A 17,206-nucleotide genomic window follows, 5' to 3' on the forward strand; every position below is an offset into this window, starting at 1 on the left:
TCCCCTTGAAGCATTTGTGAACTGAGCCGCACAGCATGGGGTGAGATTCTGAGAAACGGAGCAAGGAGCAGCTGCTAGAAGGATAAAAAGCTAGGCAAAGGCCTCCACAGACTCACGCCACCGGGGAGAGGAGAACTGCGATTCAGAGTCACCAAGGAGACGGGGTCCTGGCAAACACCCCAAGCTTTCAGATGAGACTCCCCCAACCCTGCCATAGCCTCAAATCACCTCAATCCCCACCTGGAGCAAGGTGCTCTGTCCTGCACCTTTTGCACGCCAGAGAAAACTGAATTATCTGTAGGGATAAGATCATGGAGCCTCTATTCTGTTTTTAATACTCAACAGACTGAAAACAAATGGACAAAACAGACCACGGAAACAGATCTAAAGATGTGGTAGATTCAATGCCTTAAAGACTTGTTGCTCTTGCATCAAGAGATAGAGTTGGTTTTCTCACTGCTTGAATTTGGGCTGACCTTGACCCTTATTGTGATGAAAAGAATGCTGGGGAAGTCCCATCGTGTATAACTTGTGTGCTCTTGGAATGTGGTCGCTTGAACCACCTCAGCTGGCTGGCTGGAGAGGCCACGTGGAGAATCATGGTGCTCTGGCCAAGAGCCAGCACCAAGCAATAGGCATGTGAATTGAGGCCATCTTCGACCATCCGGCCCTGATAAGCCTCCAAGGGGACTGCAGCTGTGAGAGTCACCCCACGCAGAGCCAGCAGGACAACCTCCCAGCTGAGCCGAGCCCAAATTGCTGACCCACAGACTCATGAATAAGGAAAGAGCTGCAGTGTGAAGCCACTAAATTTAGGTGTGGTTTGCCATGCTGCAATAGATTAAAAGCAATTAGGACCCCAAAGTGGGGTACATCATATCAAAATCCTGAAACGCATAGTGCTGGTCTGGGGACCAGGCATTGGGCAGAGGCTGAAAAAAAAAAAGGCCTATCGTAAGATGCTGGACTTTGGACAGGGTGCCGTCTCTAATCGCATGAGACCTTGGTGTCTCTTGGAGGGGTGAGTGAATTTTACTTTGGGGGGAATGTAAAAATTTATGGCCAGAGGGTGGGCGGGGGGAGGTTAGAGATGGGTGTAAATCCTTTGCAGTTCCCCCCAATCGGAGTTCCCCCCAACTATTTCCATCATCATGGAATGCTGCTGCCATGTGGACGTGTCTGAGCTGGGCTGCTAGAAAAGCCACGTGGAGGAGAGCTGAGGCACCCTGGCTGAGAGCCCGACAGCTCCAGACTCCGGAGGCTAGCTGAGACCACCCAGTCACCACCAAGCTGCGGCTTGGACGAGCCAGGTGAGACCAGCCAGGTGAGGAGCCCAATATGCTGACCCACAGACTCAGGAGCAAACAGTTGCATTGGTTTGCTTCAGAGTTTTTAGATAAGGACTTGAAAATAACCTTGATAAGTAGGTTCAAGAAAATAGATGACAAGATGGAGAATTTCACCAGAGAAGTAGAATCTATATGAAAAAGAAAGGAAATTCCAGAACAAAAAGGACACTCATGGAAATTAAGAAATGCAGTAGATGAATTTGCTGGCAGAGGAGAAGAGAATATTTGTGAATTGGAGAAAATAGCCAGGTTAGAGTATGGAGGGAAAGTAGAATTAAACATATAGGAAAAAGTGCAAGGCATATAAGATAAGGTTAGAAGTTCTAATACATGTAACACCTTAGAAGGAGAGGAGGCAAAATGGAGAACAAATAATTTTGAAGCCTCAGTGGCACAGAATTTTCCCCAAATGATGGAAGACATCAGGCCACAGATTCAAACAGCTCTTTGGATCCAGCTGGAGAGAGAGACAAGGTACAACAGACCCAGGCCCATCGGAGTAACCCTGCTGAAGACCACAGGGAACATTTGCAGAAGCTCTAAAGTCAGGGGGGTGGGGGTGAGAATGATGACACATTATCCTGATGGTTGGCTTGTCAATGGAAAGGATGAAAGCCAGAATGACATCCTTGAAGTGCTCAAGGAAAATTCCTACCAACTTAGCATGCTATACCCATCAAATACGTTCTTAAAAATGAAGGTTCAAGTGAAATAATCCAGTCACAAAAGGATAAACTCTGTATAGTTCCACTTGTATGAGGACCTAGAGTCATCAAGTCTACAGAGACAGAAAGTAGGATGCTGGGGCTGGGCCTGAGGGGAGGGGGATGGGGAGTGAGCATTCAATGGGGACAGGGTGTCAGTTTGGGAAGATGAAACAGTTCTGGAGATGATGGTGATGGTTACACAACAACATGAATGTGCTTAATGCCCCTGAATGATACAGTTAAAAATGGTTAAAATGATACATTTTATGTTATGCATATTTTCTACAATAATTATAAAAAAAGAAGGTGAGGGCTTCCCTGGTGGCGCAGTGGTTGAGAATCTGCCTGCCAATGTAGGGGACACGGGTTCGAGCCCTGGTCTGGGAGGATCCCACATGCTGTGGAGCAACTGGGCCCGTGAGCCACAACTACTGAGTCTGCGCGCCTGGAGCTTGTGCTCCGCAACAAGAGAGGCCGCGACAGTGACAGGCCCGCGCACCGTGATGAAGAGTGGTCCCCGCTTGCCACAACTAGAGAAAGCCCTCACACAGAAACGAAGACCCAACACAGCCAAAAATAATAAATAAATAAATAAATTAATTAATTAAAAAAAAAAAAAAAGAAGGTGAAAACTAGACCAAGAGAATTCACTGCTGGGAGACCTGCACTGAAAGAACGACTTAGGGGTCTCCCCAGGTAGAGAGCAATGATCCCAGAAGGATGCACAGAAATGCAGGAAGGAATTAAGAATGTAGAAAAGAACAGATATGTGAGAAAGTTTAAGTTAGTAAATTAAAGTGACTGAAATAATCATGATAATGTCTCCTGAGGTTTAAGGCATAGCTATAGCTAAAAATACATGATAAAAATAGCATAAAAGGGAGGAGGCATCAGTGGAGATAAACAGTGGTGAGCACCATGTGTTGTCAGGGAAACGGTAAAAGTGCTCATCTGACGTCGACTCCAGTGAGTCAAGGATGTGTATGATAATCTCTAGGCAACCACTGATGGAATAATAAAGGACTGTAGAATTAACAAGCTAAGAGGGGATAAAAATTAATTAATAACAAGTTTTGATTAACCCAAAGAAGCAGGAAAGGAAGTCAAAAGGAAGTGATGGAACAAATGGGAAAAAGAAAAGTGAGATAGTAGATTGCATGCATTGCAGAGGGACTAAATATTCCAATTAAAAAACCAAGATCGTCAGATGAGATTTAAAAAAACAATTTGATGTTGCCTATAAATATACTGAAATAGATAGGCATAGAAATGTTGACAGTAAAAGGATAGAAAAAGACATACATTGGCGTTGCCCAATGAAAGCTAGTGCAGGTAAACTAATATAAGACAAAGAAGACTTTAAGTATTGCCAGAGATAAAGAGGGGATATTTCATCATTTAAAAAGCGGTCAAGGGAATTCCCTGGCAGTCTAGTGGTTAGGACACCATGCTTCCACTGTAGGGGGCAGGGGTTCCATCCCTGGTTGGGGAACTAAGATCCTGCATGCCACGTGGCAAAAAAAAAAAAAAAAAAAAAAAAAAAAAGTGGTCAAAATTTGGTGGGAAGAGATCAATTCTAAATCCGTATGTACTTAACAACATAAGCTTCAAATATATAAAAGCAAAAGCTGGCAGAACTAAAGGTAAAAGAGAAAATCCACAATCATGGTGGGAGATTTGAATGCACCTCGGTGGGTAACAGATAGAGGAGCTGTGAAAACATCTAAAGAGAGACACGTCTGAACGAACCGAGGAGGAACTTGATGTGATCAACGCTTACAGAACACCGTGCTCAGTGCCCAAAGGGCATCTAAGCTTCCCAAGCACACAGGGAACATCTACCAGAAGGGACCGTGTGCAGGGCTTGAAGAGCAAGTTCCAACAAATTTCAAAGAAAGTAAGTCACATATGTATGTTCTCTGACCACAGAGAGATTAAGCTAGAAATGAATAAGAAAAAGATAACTGGAAAATCCTTAAGTGTTTTGGAAATTAAATATCTCAAGGATCGAAGAGGAAATCTGATAAGAACTGAAAAATACTTTTAATTGAATCGTAATAAAAATGTTCCGTATCACAACTTACAGCTAAAATAAGCGCTTGAGGTACCATGAAGTAGTGCTTAGAGGAAACTTTATGATCTTAAATCATATATTAAGAGAAGAGGAGAGGCCAAAGTCTGTCTCAAGAAGTTTAAACAATAGTAAATTAAATCCCAAGAAGGTAGATGGAAAGAGATAATAAAGATAAGAGCACAATTCAATGAAATAAAAAATGAACACTTCGTTAAGGAAAATCAACAAAGCCAAAATTTGATTTTCTGAAAAGACTAACTAGAGATATTTTAAGAACCTATTTAGAGGATATTATGTACAAAAATAATCTTGATAGTTTAGGTAAAATAGATTAATTCCTAAAAACACCACAATATATAAAAGCAGACGTAAGAAGAAACTTAAAAATCCAAATTGCCCAATTTTAATTAAATAAATTAGATTTGGAATTTACACACAAAAAAGCCTTAGGTCTAGATGACTTCACCAGTAGATTGTTCCTTAAATGGGAAGAAATAATACCAATTTTATACAAATCTTTTTAGAGGATTTTTATGAGTCAGTATAACCTTGATATCAAAACCCGACAAAGATGTTTCAAGAAAGAAAAGTCACAGGCCAATCTCTCTCGTAAACTTGGATGCAAATATCCTACCTGCAATACCAACAAATTGAACCCAATGCCATATGTAAAGATAAATGATCGAGTGTAGTTCAATCCAGTTACGCAAGGTTGGTTTAGCAGCCGAAAACCAATCAACATTATTCACCACATCAACAGAACAAGTAAGAAAACAACATATAAGCAACTCAAAAGATGCAGAAAAACATGTGATAAAACTCAAGACCCATTCATAATTAAAAACACAACTCTTAGAGAACTAGGAATAGGAGGAAACTCCATTACGTAAAAAACAAACACAAAAGCAAACAAAATCTAAGCAAACGTCATGCTTAATGGTGAAATATTCCTCCTGAGATGGGGAGTAAGACAAGGATGTCCGCCATTACCGTTTCTACTTAATATTATCCCCAAAGTCTCAGCCAGTGCATTGGGTGGGGGGGAGGGGGAAAGGAAATGAAAGATACAATAATTGGACAGGACAAAATAAAACTTTTGTCATTATTTGCAAATGACATAATCATATATGTTAAAAACCCCTTCAGAATCTTCAGATAAATTATTCTATTGCTAAATGAATTTAGAAAGAACACTGGTTTTAAAGATGATATACAAAAAGCAATTGTATTTCTCTATGTTAGTAACAAGCAACTAGAAAATGAAATAAAAAGATACCAATTGTAACAGCATCAAAACGCATAAAATATCTAAGAATAAATCTCCTGGAGGTGAACAAGACCTCTTCACAGAAACATACTAGACATTAGTGAGGGAAATTAAAGAGGCCCTAACGTATATAATACGTTTATAAATTGGAAGACTCAATATTTGTTAAGAGGTGAATTTTGAGGTATGGGTCAAATGTGATTCCAATCCATAGCAGAGTGCTTTTATTTATTTATTTATTCATTTCTGGGGGGCACAATTTTCAAGCTGATTCTAAAATATTGGTGAAAAAGCAAAGGGCTAAGGTAGACAAGACAATTTTGAAGAACAACAAAGTTGAGGACTCACACTACCAGTTTAAAAGGTACTGTAAAGCTACCGCGATGAGTGGAGTGTATTAGAGAGATGTGGTATTAGAATACACTTTTAACACAGCCGTATTAGGTAGAGGATAGATCAGCGGGACAGAATAAAACATTCAGAAGCACAAACACGCATATGTGGTCACTGTGTTTATAACCGAGGCACTGTTGCGATCCAGTGGGGGAAAGAATGTTCCCTTCAGTCAGTGGTACTGGGACAATTTGGATAGCTGTATGCAAAAGATATGAACCATGATCCCCGCCACACAGCAGTCACAAAATTAATTCATGTTAGATTTTAGATCAAAGCGTGCAGGCAGAGACCATCAGACCTCCAGAAGAGAGCAGGAGAGTATCTTTATGACCTCGGAAGATTTCCCCAAACACAAGCCACACTGACAACAACAACAAAATTCGACAAATCGCCCTTCCTTAAAATTAAGACCTTCTAGACATCAAAAGACATCAGTAAAGGAATGAACAGATGATCTACAGGCCAGGAAAGGATATTTTCTGGTAAAGGACTTGTAGCCAGAATATATTGAGAATATGCCTACAGATCAATAAGGAAAAGACCACATAATTTAAAAAGATGATTTGAACAGGCGCTTTTCACATAGGATGCCCAAATGTCAGTAAGCCCATGAGAAGGCGCTCAACATCATGACCTATTAGGGGAATGCAGATGAAAACCCGAAAGGGGTACCCATATACGCTCGCTAAAATGGCCAAACTTAAAAAGGCTGACAACATCCAGTGTCGCGGACGCTGTGGAGTGACAGACGCCCATGCGCTGCTGGTGGGAACGTGTGTCGGTTCACTTTGGAAAGCTGTTTGGCTGTAGCCTTGGGACCTGGCATTTCGTATTCTCCAGATACTTAATCCAGAGAAACGAGTGTTCACGTCCACCAAATATATCTATCAGAATCTTTATAGCAGCTTCCCTCATAGGAAGGCCAGCCAGTGACAAAGCTGTATGCAAGTACAGTTCCGTGCAGGCTCAAGAACAGGCAAGACTGTTCTACAGTGAGAGAAGCCAGGATAGGGGTTACCTGTGGCGGCAGGGGTGGGGGGGCGTCGGGGGAGGCTTCCCTGGGGAGGCGGGAAGGAAACTGCTGGTGGGACGGAAGTGTTCTAGGTCCTGACCTCGTGGGTTTTAATGTAGGGTATATATACGTAAAACTAAGCTGATCTGTTCCTGCAGGATTTATGCACTTTACAATAAATAAATCATACCATAGTTTTTTAAAAAGCCTTTCAAGATAAGCAGCTTTTAAAGTTCTCAGGGACAGGTGGTTTCTACTTAGCCCAGAGTTGGACACTGGGGCCCGGCCAGCTCCGTACAGGCCTGCTGTGGCCTGGCCCCTGCTCTGGTGACAGCCCCATGGCCAGCCTCTCTGCTGGACACGAAGACTCTGCGGTCTCTGGGGAAGGGCCTGGCTGGCCCCTCTCTCTGAGGGCCTTCTCCTCTCTCCAGGCTGGGCTTGGCCCGGGGAGGGGGTGAGTGCCCTTTTCTGGTGGCTCCAACACCAGGCAGGTGGGACGGGCAGTAGGACTCACCTTAGGCACACTGAGCCCCGCAGGAGAGCGCGCGTCCCCTTCCCTCTGTCTGAGAAAGGAGGCACCCTCCGCCACCCCTTCGACAAAGAGGAGGACCCGGATGGATATTAGATTTTTATCAATGCTTTTTCCACATCACTTGATAGGATCATGAGAGTTTTCTCTGCGGCCTGTTGATGTGATGGGTTATGTTAATGGAATTCTGAATATTGAACCGGCCGGGTTTATCTGGAATAAATCTCACTTGGTTGTGGTGTTTCATTTTTTTATCCATCATTATAGATGTTTCAAGAAAGAAAAGTCACAGGCCAATCTCTCTCGTAAACTTGGATGCAAATATCCTACCTGCAATACCAACAATACCAGGAACCCACTGCTCAGAATAAAAGCTAGACCCCGACAGCCCCCAATTCAACCATCCCCCTGCCTCTTCCACCCTGGGGAGCCATCGACCTGAATCCATGTCGTTCACTCCTTGCTTTCCTGATTATATAACTTTATCACACTTATATATATCCAAAAAAGGGCATATAGTTTTTATTTTAGTGATTTAAACTTTATAGAATCGTATTATGCTTTTCCCTGGGCTTATGTTGCCAAGACCCGCCCACACGGTTGTGAGTCACTCTGGTTCGTTCGTTTTGACTGGTGGAAAGGACACCTCTATGTGGACATTCCGAGTACATTCACTCTCCCTCCTGGATGGGCACGTGGCTTGGTGAGGGCAGGACGACACGCACTCCTGGTTACCTTCTCCGGCTGGGCACGGACTGGAGTTTCCCCAGGGTGAGTACCCAGGCATGCCACAGCCGGGTCATCGGTATGTGAAATTGCACCTTACAGGTGATGCCACACTGGCGGCCCTACTAAGTGGCGGCCCTACTAAGCATCCCACCAGGGGTTCAGGAGAGACCCGGGGCCCCACATCGCCCCACATCCCCGTCTGCTGCCCTAGTGATCAGGCTTCGGGATTCACACCAGATGAAACCAGTGTCAGCGATGCTCTCACACACTGACTGGCCATGTGTCCTCCACTGTGAAAGGCACAGCCCTGGGCCACTTTTCTGTTCAGTTATTTGTGCACTTATTGATTAGTTTGATGTAAATTGTCTGTCTTTCCCCCTCCCTCCCCCCCCTCCTTCCTTCCTTTTTCCCTCCCCCCCCCCCCCCCTCTCTCTCTCTCTCTCTCTCCCTCCCTCCCTCCCTCCTTCCCTCCCTTCCTATCTCTCTACCTACCAACGAACCAATTCTTTGTCAATTCATGTATTGGGAATACCTATTCCTGTATTAGGCAGTAAAAGGCTTCCCAAAGATGTTCTAATCCCCAGAACCTATGAATATGTCACCTTACGTGGTACAAGGGACTTTATGGATGCAATTCAGGTGCTGCACCTTGAGAAGGGTAGAGTATTCTAGATTATCCAGGTGGGCCCGATTAGACATTTGAGTCCTTAAAAGTGGGGTCTTTCCCAGCTGTGGCTGAAAGAAGCCGTGACTGTGGGAAAGAGGCCAGAGAGCAGCAATGTGACGGCTTTGAAGGTAGAGGAAAGGGCCAAGGACCCTTTAGAAGCTGAAAAAGGTCAGGCATGGATTCTCTCCTGGGGCCTCCAGAAGGAACCAGCCCTGTGATACCTTTCAGACCCTCAGGCTGTGTGGGACTTCTGACCTACAGAAGAACCAAAAGAGGATAAATGCGTGTTGTTTGAAGCCACTAGGTTTGAGGGAATTTCTTACAGCAACAATAAAAAACTAGTGCAAATCCCACTTTGAAAATTATCTTTTCACTTTTTTAAGGTGTCTTTCAATGAACAGAAGTGCTTATTTTACAGAAACAAATTTATTAATATTTTTCTTTCATAGTCAATGCTTTTGTGTCTCATGTGAGAAATATTCCTTTATGCTAAGTTTTGAAAGATACAAACTAACATATTTTCTAATGGTTATAAGCTTTGTATTTGACATTTCATTCTTAGGCCCATCTGGAGTGAATTTTTGAATATGGTGTGAGGTCGGGGCCCAACTTCACTTTCTCATTATGAATAATCACCTATTCCAGCGACTGGCAATGCCATTTTGATCACACTCAAAAACCTCACATTTGTGCAGGTCTTTTCTGGGCTCTCTATTCCACTGGGCTAATGATCGATTCCTGCACCCACACTGCAGCATCTGAGTCACTATGTGTTATACCATATGTCCTGGTACCTGGAAGAAATGGTCTTTCCCTGAGCTTCTGAAAAAGGTCTTGGTATTCGTGGCTCCTTATTCTTCCACAGAAAGTTTTGAATCATCAAATTATGTTTCATGGGAAAAAAAAACCTATTGGGGTTTTTATTGGAATTATACTGAATCTATGGATGAAGGAGGAAGAAATGAATTGACATCTTTATAACACTGTCTCTTATTTATGAATATGGTATATCTTTCCCTTTATGTAAGTTTTTGAAATCTCTAAATAAAGCAAAAATTTTATTCTTTAAAAAAAAAACTAACAAAATAGATAAAGCTCTGGTGAGACTGAGAGAAAATAGAAATAAAAATATTATAAAAGAAAATAAGGAAACATTACAAATAGGGATTTGAAAGCTAATAAAAGAATATTCTCAAAAACTATATGCCAGAAACTTTGGAAAACCTAGACAGGAACGGCTATATTCTCAGGAAAATATCTAACTCAATAGAACGGGCTCAGGATGGAATAAAACATTTGAATAAGCCTACAACTACTAAAGGTATTAAAGTGGTGGTTAAAATATCTTCCCACAAGAAAAAGCCAGGGCCAGATGGCTTTATCCCAAATTGTACTAAACTTTCAAGGAACAGATCATCACAATTTTATACAAACATCTTAAACTGAATGAAAAATGAAAACATGTCAAAATTTGAGGGATGCAGCTAAAGCAGGTCTCAGAGGGAAATTTATAGCATTCAATGACATAGTAAAAGAAAAGAAAAGTCTTAAATCAATGATCTAAGTTTCTACCTTAAGAAACTAGAAAAAGAAGAGCAAATGAAACCCAAAATAAGCAGAAGGGTGGAAATGATAGCAATATAAGCAGAAATGATTGAACAAGGGAGCAGGGTGTTGCCCTTGTCAGAGATGTGGGCTGCTGTGCTCAGCACAGCCTGAGGCCCAGCTGAAGCCATAGAGGACCAGCCCCTTGCTGACTTCATCCCTGAAGGTCTGCACCCAGGAACATTTCCACGAACCACCTTCTGGTCTCCCAGAACACTTGCTCTTTTGCCCCTGGAAGTGGCTGACTGTGGGGACTCTCCCTTTCAGGTCTTTCCAAAGGAAGGGGTTTGGGGAGGGTGTGCAGAGACAGCAGGCTGCTGTCACCTTTCCCTTTGAGGCCTGGTATGTGTTTGTTGCCCAGTGCCGGCTCTGATGGGAAGGCAGGGTGTCCCCGTCTCAGGCCCGGGGAAGCAGAGCCTCGTGACTCGTGGCTCGGCCTCCCTGCTGGCGGCAGTGCTGAGGGCAAGACTGCAGTGTGAGCTCTGTCCCCGTGACAGCCCAGTCACCCTCCTGGGCGGCTCTGGTTTCTGTTGGGGGGAGGGGCGGGGGGAAGCCCAGGCCCCCTCGCCCCCAACCCACCTCAGTCTGGACTCTGTGTCCGAGTCTTGCCCATCCGGGCTGGCTGGGGGCTCGCTGCCCTGCTGTCTTCCCGTCCCGCCCTTGACCCATCCCACCGGGCCAGCTCTGGCTTCCGGCTCTGGATGCCTGCCCGAGGGCCGGGGGGAGTCTGTGGTTGAGTCAGGCGACTTCTTTAGAGATAGCACCCTGCGGGGTGAGGGTTTTGCAATCCTGAGACTTCAAACCAGCCCGCCCAGCGTGCATGGCCCACTGGCTTCTGACAAAAACAGCTCAGGATAGGCTGTGAAGTGCCCCGGCCTGGTCCCGCCTGGGTCTGAGAAGCAATCGAAGGATGGGTGGACCAACGGGCCACCGTGCCTGTCTTCTGCTGACCCTGAGCTGAATGTAGGGTGGCTCCATAGCTGGCCAGCCGTGGCTACCTCTGACAGGGATCAAGGCCAGCGCTGCTGGCGGACGGGGCCCAGCCCAGGCACGATGGGGGCTGAGTCTGCAGCTTTCTCTGCAGCCCACCCTCCCACCATGCCTCCCACGTCCATCAATCCCTGCCACATCCAGGGCCGTGCTCACGCCCACTTGGAGGGCCCCCCGGGCAGGCTGCGGCCCTCCCTCACCTCCTTCCTGGTCACAGCCCACCCTCATTCACGTCCAGCCACACCCCTTCCCCAGGGAGGTGTCGGGTGGCCACACTCCCCTGCTGTGATGGCGCCCGGGAGCCCCAAACACCGACTGTAATCACATGATCACCGTGTAATCCATGGTCGCCGCCAGGGCTGAGGCATGTGGCCCAGATAGTCCCCACGTCCAGCTCAGAGCTTGGAGGCAGGAGCAGGTGATCAGCCCTGGCCTGGGAGCCCCAGAGCCCCCAGGCCCCCATGTTCTGGGGAGGAAAGTCTAGAAGACTCTGCTCATCTGTGAAGATGCAGGGCTCCGGCCCTGAGATGGGCGTGTATCCCTTCAAAACTCAAGTCATATCAGGAGTGGGGGCTGAAGATGGTTAGGACCTGCCCTCCCCACACGCAAGGTGACTGTGGAAAAATGCAGCTGAGCTGGGAACCGGGGTCAGCACACACCTTGGGACAAGGCACGCATCTCATGGTGGGGACAGCTCACTGCGGTGGGAAATCCCTTGGGGTCTCGTCTCACTTCACTTCACTCCCTCTTTCACCCATTGGTTTGTTCCTTTGGCCGGGGGCACACATTCAAGAAACTTCTCTGCCCCTCTGTCTGAGGCTCGCTCTATTACAACACGAGGAAGTGAGGTGTCTGCTGGGATTGTTTTCATTCGTTCGTTTGTTGTTTTTGCAAATCATACAGGTGCTAAATCTTGTGGAATCTAAAAGAAGGCGACAAATAAACTTATCTACAAAACGGAAATAGAGTCACAGATGTAGCAAATAAACTTATGGTTACGGGGGTGGGGGTAGTAAGGCGGGGAGGGGAGGGATAATTTGGGAGATTGGGATTGACACATACACACCACTATATATAAAATAGATAACTAGTAAGGACCTACTCTATAGCACAGGGAACTCTACTCAATACTCTGTAATGGCCTATATGAGAAAAGAATCTAAAAAAGAGTGGATATATGTGTATGTATAACTGATTCACTCTGCTGCACACCTGAAACCAACACAACATCGTAAATCAACTACACCGAATAAAAATTATTTCAAAAAACGGGCAGAGGACTTGAATAGGCATTTCTCCAAAGAAAAGACACGGATGGCAAATAACAGGTAAAGAGACGCCCAGTGTCATCGCCGTGAAGGACACCCAAGTCAAAGCCACTTCACACCCGCCGGGACAGCTACCATGAAAAGACGAGAACAAATATTGTCAAGAGTGCATGGCTGGTGGGAGTGAAAGATGGGGAAGCCACTGTGGAAAACAGCCTGGAGCTTCCTTAAAAAATGTGAGGCCTGGAATTATCATGTGACCCAGCAATTCCTTCCACTTGCAGTGAAATGCCCAGGAGAAATGGAAACCCATGTTCACACAAGAACTTGGACGTGAACGTTCGTAGTGGCTTTGTTCCTCATAGTCTAGAGGTGGCAATAACCCAAGTGTCCATCAACTGACGAACGGATAAACAAAATGTGGCATATCCATTCAATAGAATCTTATTCAGCCATAAAAAGGAATGAAGCACTGACACTTGCTACGACATGGGTGAAACCTGAAAACAGCGTGCTGAGTGAAAAAAGCCGGGCACAAAAGACCGCATATTATAGGATCCCATGTACGTGAAATGTTCTGAATAGGCAAATCCACGGAGATGGAAAGGAGATGAGTGTTTGCCTGGGGCTGGGGAGCGGGGGCGGGGAGTGACGGCTGACGGGCGCAGGGTAGCTTTTTGGGGTGATGAACGTGTTCTAAAATTAGGCAGTGGTGACGGTTGTGCAACTCTGTGAATACGCTAAAACCGGCTTTCAAAGGTGTGGCTGATCTTCCGAGATCACTCTTGACAGCAGGTGCTGGGAGGGAAGGTGCTGGTGTCCCTGGGGACAAGGGGATGGGGAAGGGTTGGGAGCCTTTGGGACGCCCCCAGCCACCCTGCCTCTGGCCAGGGCACAAGCGTCTTTGGGGAGGGACCTTACCTCCGCGTGCTTCACGGACACGGCTTGGCTGCCTCAGGGGTGCAACTGGGCTTGGCCTCCCTCCCTCCCGGGATGCCGTGGAGGCCCCTAACTCCCCGTTCTGGCTCAGCCGCCCCACTTCCAATCCATCCCCCACCATGTGGCTGCCAAAGGACCCGTTTTAATCCAAGGCGCATATCACAGACCTTGTTACACCTCCCCGCCGCACCCCCCTCACCCCGCCCCAGCTCCAACCGCCTGCCAAGGGTGTGCAAACTCCGAGGGTGACCTGCTGGGTCCTTCACAACCAGGCCCAAACAGAACAAAACGTTCGGCGCTCTGGGCAGGTTCCGAGGTTATGCACCTTCTCTCTCTCTCCCCTAAATCGTTTCACACGCGAAACACTAAACACGTTGGGTTCTCAAGTCTTTGGAAGATTGTTTTCATATCAGTGATCCAAAAGTCAGAGCAATCGCACGCTGGCCCCCAAGCCCGGGCCTGTGGAGTAGATGCTACCCCCTCCCCCCAACCAGGTGGCAGAGAAATTCTTCGAGGACCTCAGGACAGGCGACTGAAATGGATTTGGCAATGGCTTTGAAATGGTTTAACTTATTTCAACACACCCCAGAACCGAGGGAAAGAAGTACATTCTCTGTTTCTTTAAGATCAGGGCATCCGACTGGACCCCCAGAGACCACCCAGCACAGATCGGACCACCCAGCAGCTCAGTTCAACTCAGTTCAGTTTGGTGTACGTCACCTCCAGTTAACTCACTCGGCTTGGGTCAGGTGACCTCAGTGAAGCTGAAAGCCCAACTCAGGCAATTCGACTCCATTCAGCTCAGCGCAGACCAAGTCAACCCAAGTCAACTTCCCGGGAAGTTGAGACCAGCCGGGCAGGAGAGTGACCACCACTGGGGACATCCTGGGCCAGACAAGCCGCGAGGATGGAAAAGCCAAAATACAGAGACCTCAAGACGGTCAGGAGTGGCCCAGGTTCCAGAAAGCACCACCCCCATCACTAACCCTGGACGGGGTCAGAGAAGAGAGTGGTGGACGGGCTGGTGGTCTGGCCAGCGAGGTGACACTTTTGGGGAACACTGCGGATTACGGAGTGTGGGGATAGTGCCCGTCTGAGGAGCCTGAGAGCATCCAGGGCAGCAGGAGACACAGGAAGGTGGCGGGAGATAGCGGTCAGCAGGGAGGACGGCCGAGCGAGGGCTGGGGACGGGAGGGAGCGACAGAAAGAAGGTCCATGTGGCTGGTGGCCCAAGTGAGGGCAGTAGGAGGGGCACAGGGGGAGGCCGGGAGAGTGGGCAGCGCTGTGCTCGGTGCCCAGTGGAAAAGGGCACCATCAAACTCCAATAGTGAGGACAGAAGTGCTGACCACAGCGGTTGCAGCTAGCAGAGATTGGGTGGCACCAAGCGGCATGTTTCCCGAGGGTCACTCCATCCCCACACTAGCCCGACGCGTAGCACTCAGGGGCCTCGTTTTGTGGGGAGAAATGGCAGCCTCTGCAGGGTTCAGCCCCTTGCCGTGGTGACCTTTCCTGACGCACTGTTGCCCCTGCCTCGCACAGATCCATCCTAGCGCTCACCGCTGGTGCTGTCGCCTGGGCAGGGGCACGGCACCCAGAGGTGGACGGCTTGCATGTAAAAGCTGCCGCTGACACTGGCCAACGGCTGCCTGGGATGGCCTGGGAGGTGTGGAAGAGCCAGAATTTGGGGCCCACGGAGAACATGAACATGGCCGGGAGGGGCTGACTTGGCTGTGACCCTGGGCGACCAGGTCTGGGACCTCCACCACGGCTCCCCAAGACAACGGGCGAGGCTCGAGTCCTTACATCAGGGAAAAGGTTTCTTGGGGGTGGGACGTGCCACTGCCGTGCACTCGGGACACCTGGCTCAATCCCCGCCTGCACCTGGCTGCTGGAGACCCCTGCCCCATGAGCCGGGTCCTCTTGCAAATGTCGGCGTCGTTTCCTCCTCAGAGCCCAAAGCCCTCTTTGGAAAGGGTGCGAGTGGATGGGGGGTGTGAGAGCCCCACACAGATCCCCATGCTGGGTTTCAGCTGGTTCCAGCAAATTCCTTGAGCTTTGGAGGCCTTAGGAGCTGGAGGGACCACAAAGGACAGTGCAGACCAGGACTGAGGTTTCACCATAACAAGGACGCGGCCTCGGAGTGAAGTGGAGCCCGGGAAAGCCGTCACAGCTGCGCAGCTCTGCGCTCTGGAGATTACGGGGTATTGAGAAATCACTAGGACCAGGCCCTGGCCCTTCCTGGGCTGTGGGGAGAGTGGTCCCCGGGCCCCAGTGGGGTGCCCTAAATTGGGTGGGCAGCCTGAAAGTCTGAGGCTGCCCGGGCAGAGCTGCTGGGAAGGAGCCAGTGAAGAAACGCATCTTCGTCCCGGCTTTGTCCCCGGAGGGGGGGGGGCGGGCGAGCAGACAGAGGGAGAGAGCCTGGGTGTGAGCAGGCGGCTGGGGAGAACCCCATTTAAATCCTGGGGAGATTATGAGGACGTTTGTTGCAGGCTGTCAGCCCTCATTAAGTTAATGGAACTGGCGAGTTGGCCCGCTTCCAGCGCGCCAGAGAAAGAAAACAAGAAAAGTGTTTTCAGGAAAAGAGCCGGGGGTCCCATTTCGCTCGCAGCCCCCGGGAGATTATGAGCCAACAGTAATGGCCTCGCTGAAATGACTTATTGGGAACTCGTTGATTAAAGCAGCGGAGAGAAAACCCCTAACGTCGAGGAAGAATTACACGGGCTTCTTACTGATTTTCGTCTAATAGGAAAGTGACTTGTGAGCGTTTCCTTCCGGAAGCCTCGTGAATTACGTACCAACCCGGTCAGGACAGAGTGTCTACAGCCACTCGGGTTCCGGGCAGGAAAGGGAAAGACTCAGAGTTAAAATCGGGGCTATTCCATGTAGACCCGAGGAATAGGGGTTCTCCAGATGGGTGAGCCTGGGGGTCAGGACCCAGAAGGTCCTGCCAGGCTCCCGGGGCGTCTTAGGAGGGGCTGAGCAGGCCTGCTGTGGGGAAGGAGGTGCTGTGTGCGGCCCCGCCCTGCCCCTGGGGGCCCTGCTTTCCTGCTCTCAGGCATGAGGAACGGGCGAGTCACCCCCTGAGGTTGTTACAAAGCGCGATGCTCTTTCTAGCCCCTTCCCCCGTGACGGAAAGCTGATGCGGGTTTTGCCCGGGGGCGCTGATGGTGGGATCCCTGCACCAGTGTCTGGGGGCAAAGCCCGCGTTAAGTGTCCCGCTGTCTTCCCCCTCGCCCCGCAACAGATTCCGTAACCTGCCAGGCCACCCACAAGTCTGCACCCCAATCTCTGGTGACCACGGCCCCTGGGCTGAGGACCCCGCCTTTCCCAGAACACAAGGCGAGTCTCAACCTCCCCAGAGGCCCCGCCTCTGGCTGTTCTCAGCACAGACCTGGACTCGGGGCCCCTGCAGAGCTCGGCTGGGGGTCTGGCCGGGCTTCACCCACCCTGTTCTCACCCACCGACAAGCACCTACTGTGAGCCTCGCCCTGTGCTTGTAAACCATGCTCTGCCTGTTCGCTATCCCCACGGTACAGACGAGGACGCTGCAGGCCAAGGGGGCAGAGCCGACTGCCCACCGCACACAGCTCGGGAGAGGCACAGCCCTGTCTTCAGACCCCCATCCCCTCCCAGACTTGCAGGGCTGAGCGGACTTGGGGGCACATGTCCTCGC

General features: G+C 48.6%; 1 protein-coding gene across 1 annotated transcript in view; it reads right to left on the minus strand.

Annotated features, from left to right (window-relative positions):
• KCNQ1 (potassium voltage-gated channel subfamily Q member 1) overlaps positions 1-17,206 on the minus strand; it is a 311,701-nt gene that overhangs the window by 81,660 nt on the left and 212,835 nt on the right. The window lies entirely within an intron of this gene.

The sequence above is a fragment of the Monodon monoceros genome, unplaced genomic scaffold (assembly GCF_005190385.1).
Source record: "Monodon monoceros isolate NGI ecotype Baffin Bay Population unplaced genomic scaffold, NGI_Narwhal_1 Super_Scaffold_7, whole genome shotgun sequence".
Classification (NCBI taxonomy): Eukaryota; Metazoa; Chordata; class Mammalia; order Artiodactyla; family Monodontidae; genus Monodon; species Monodon monoceros.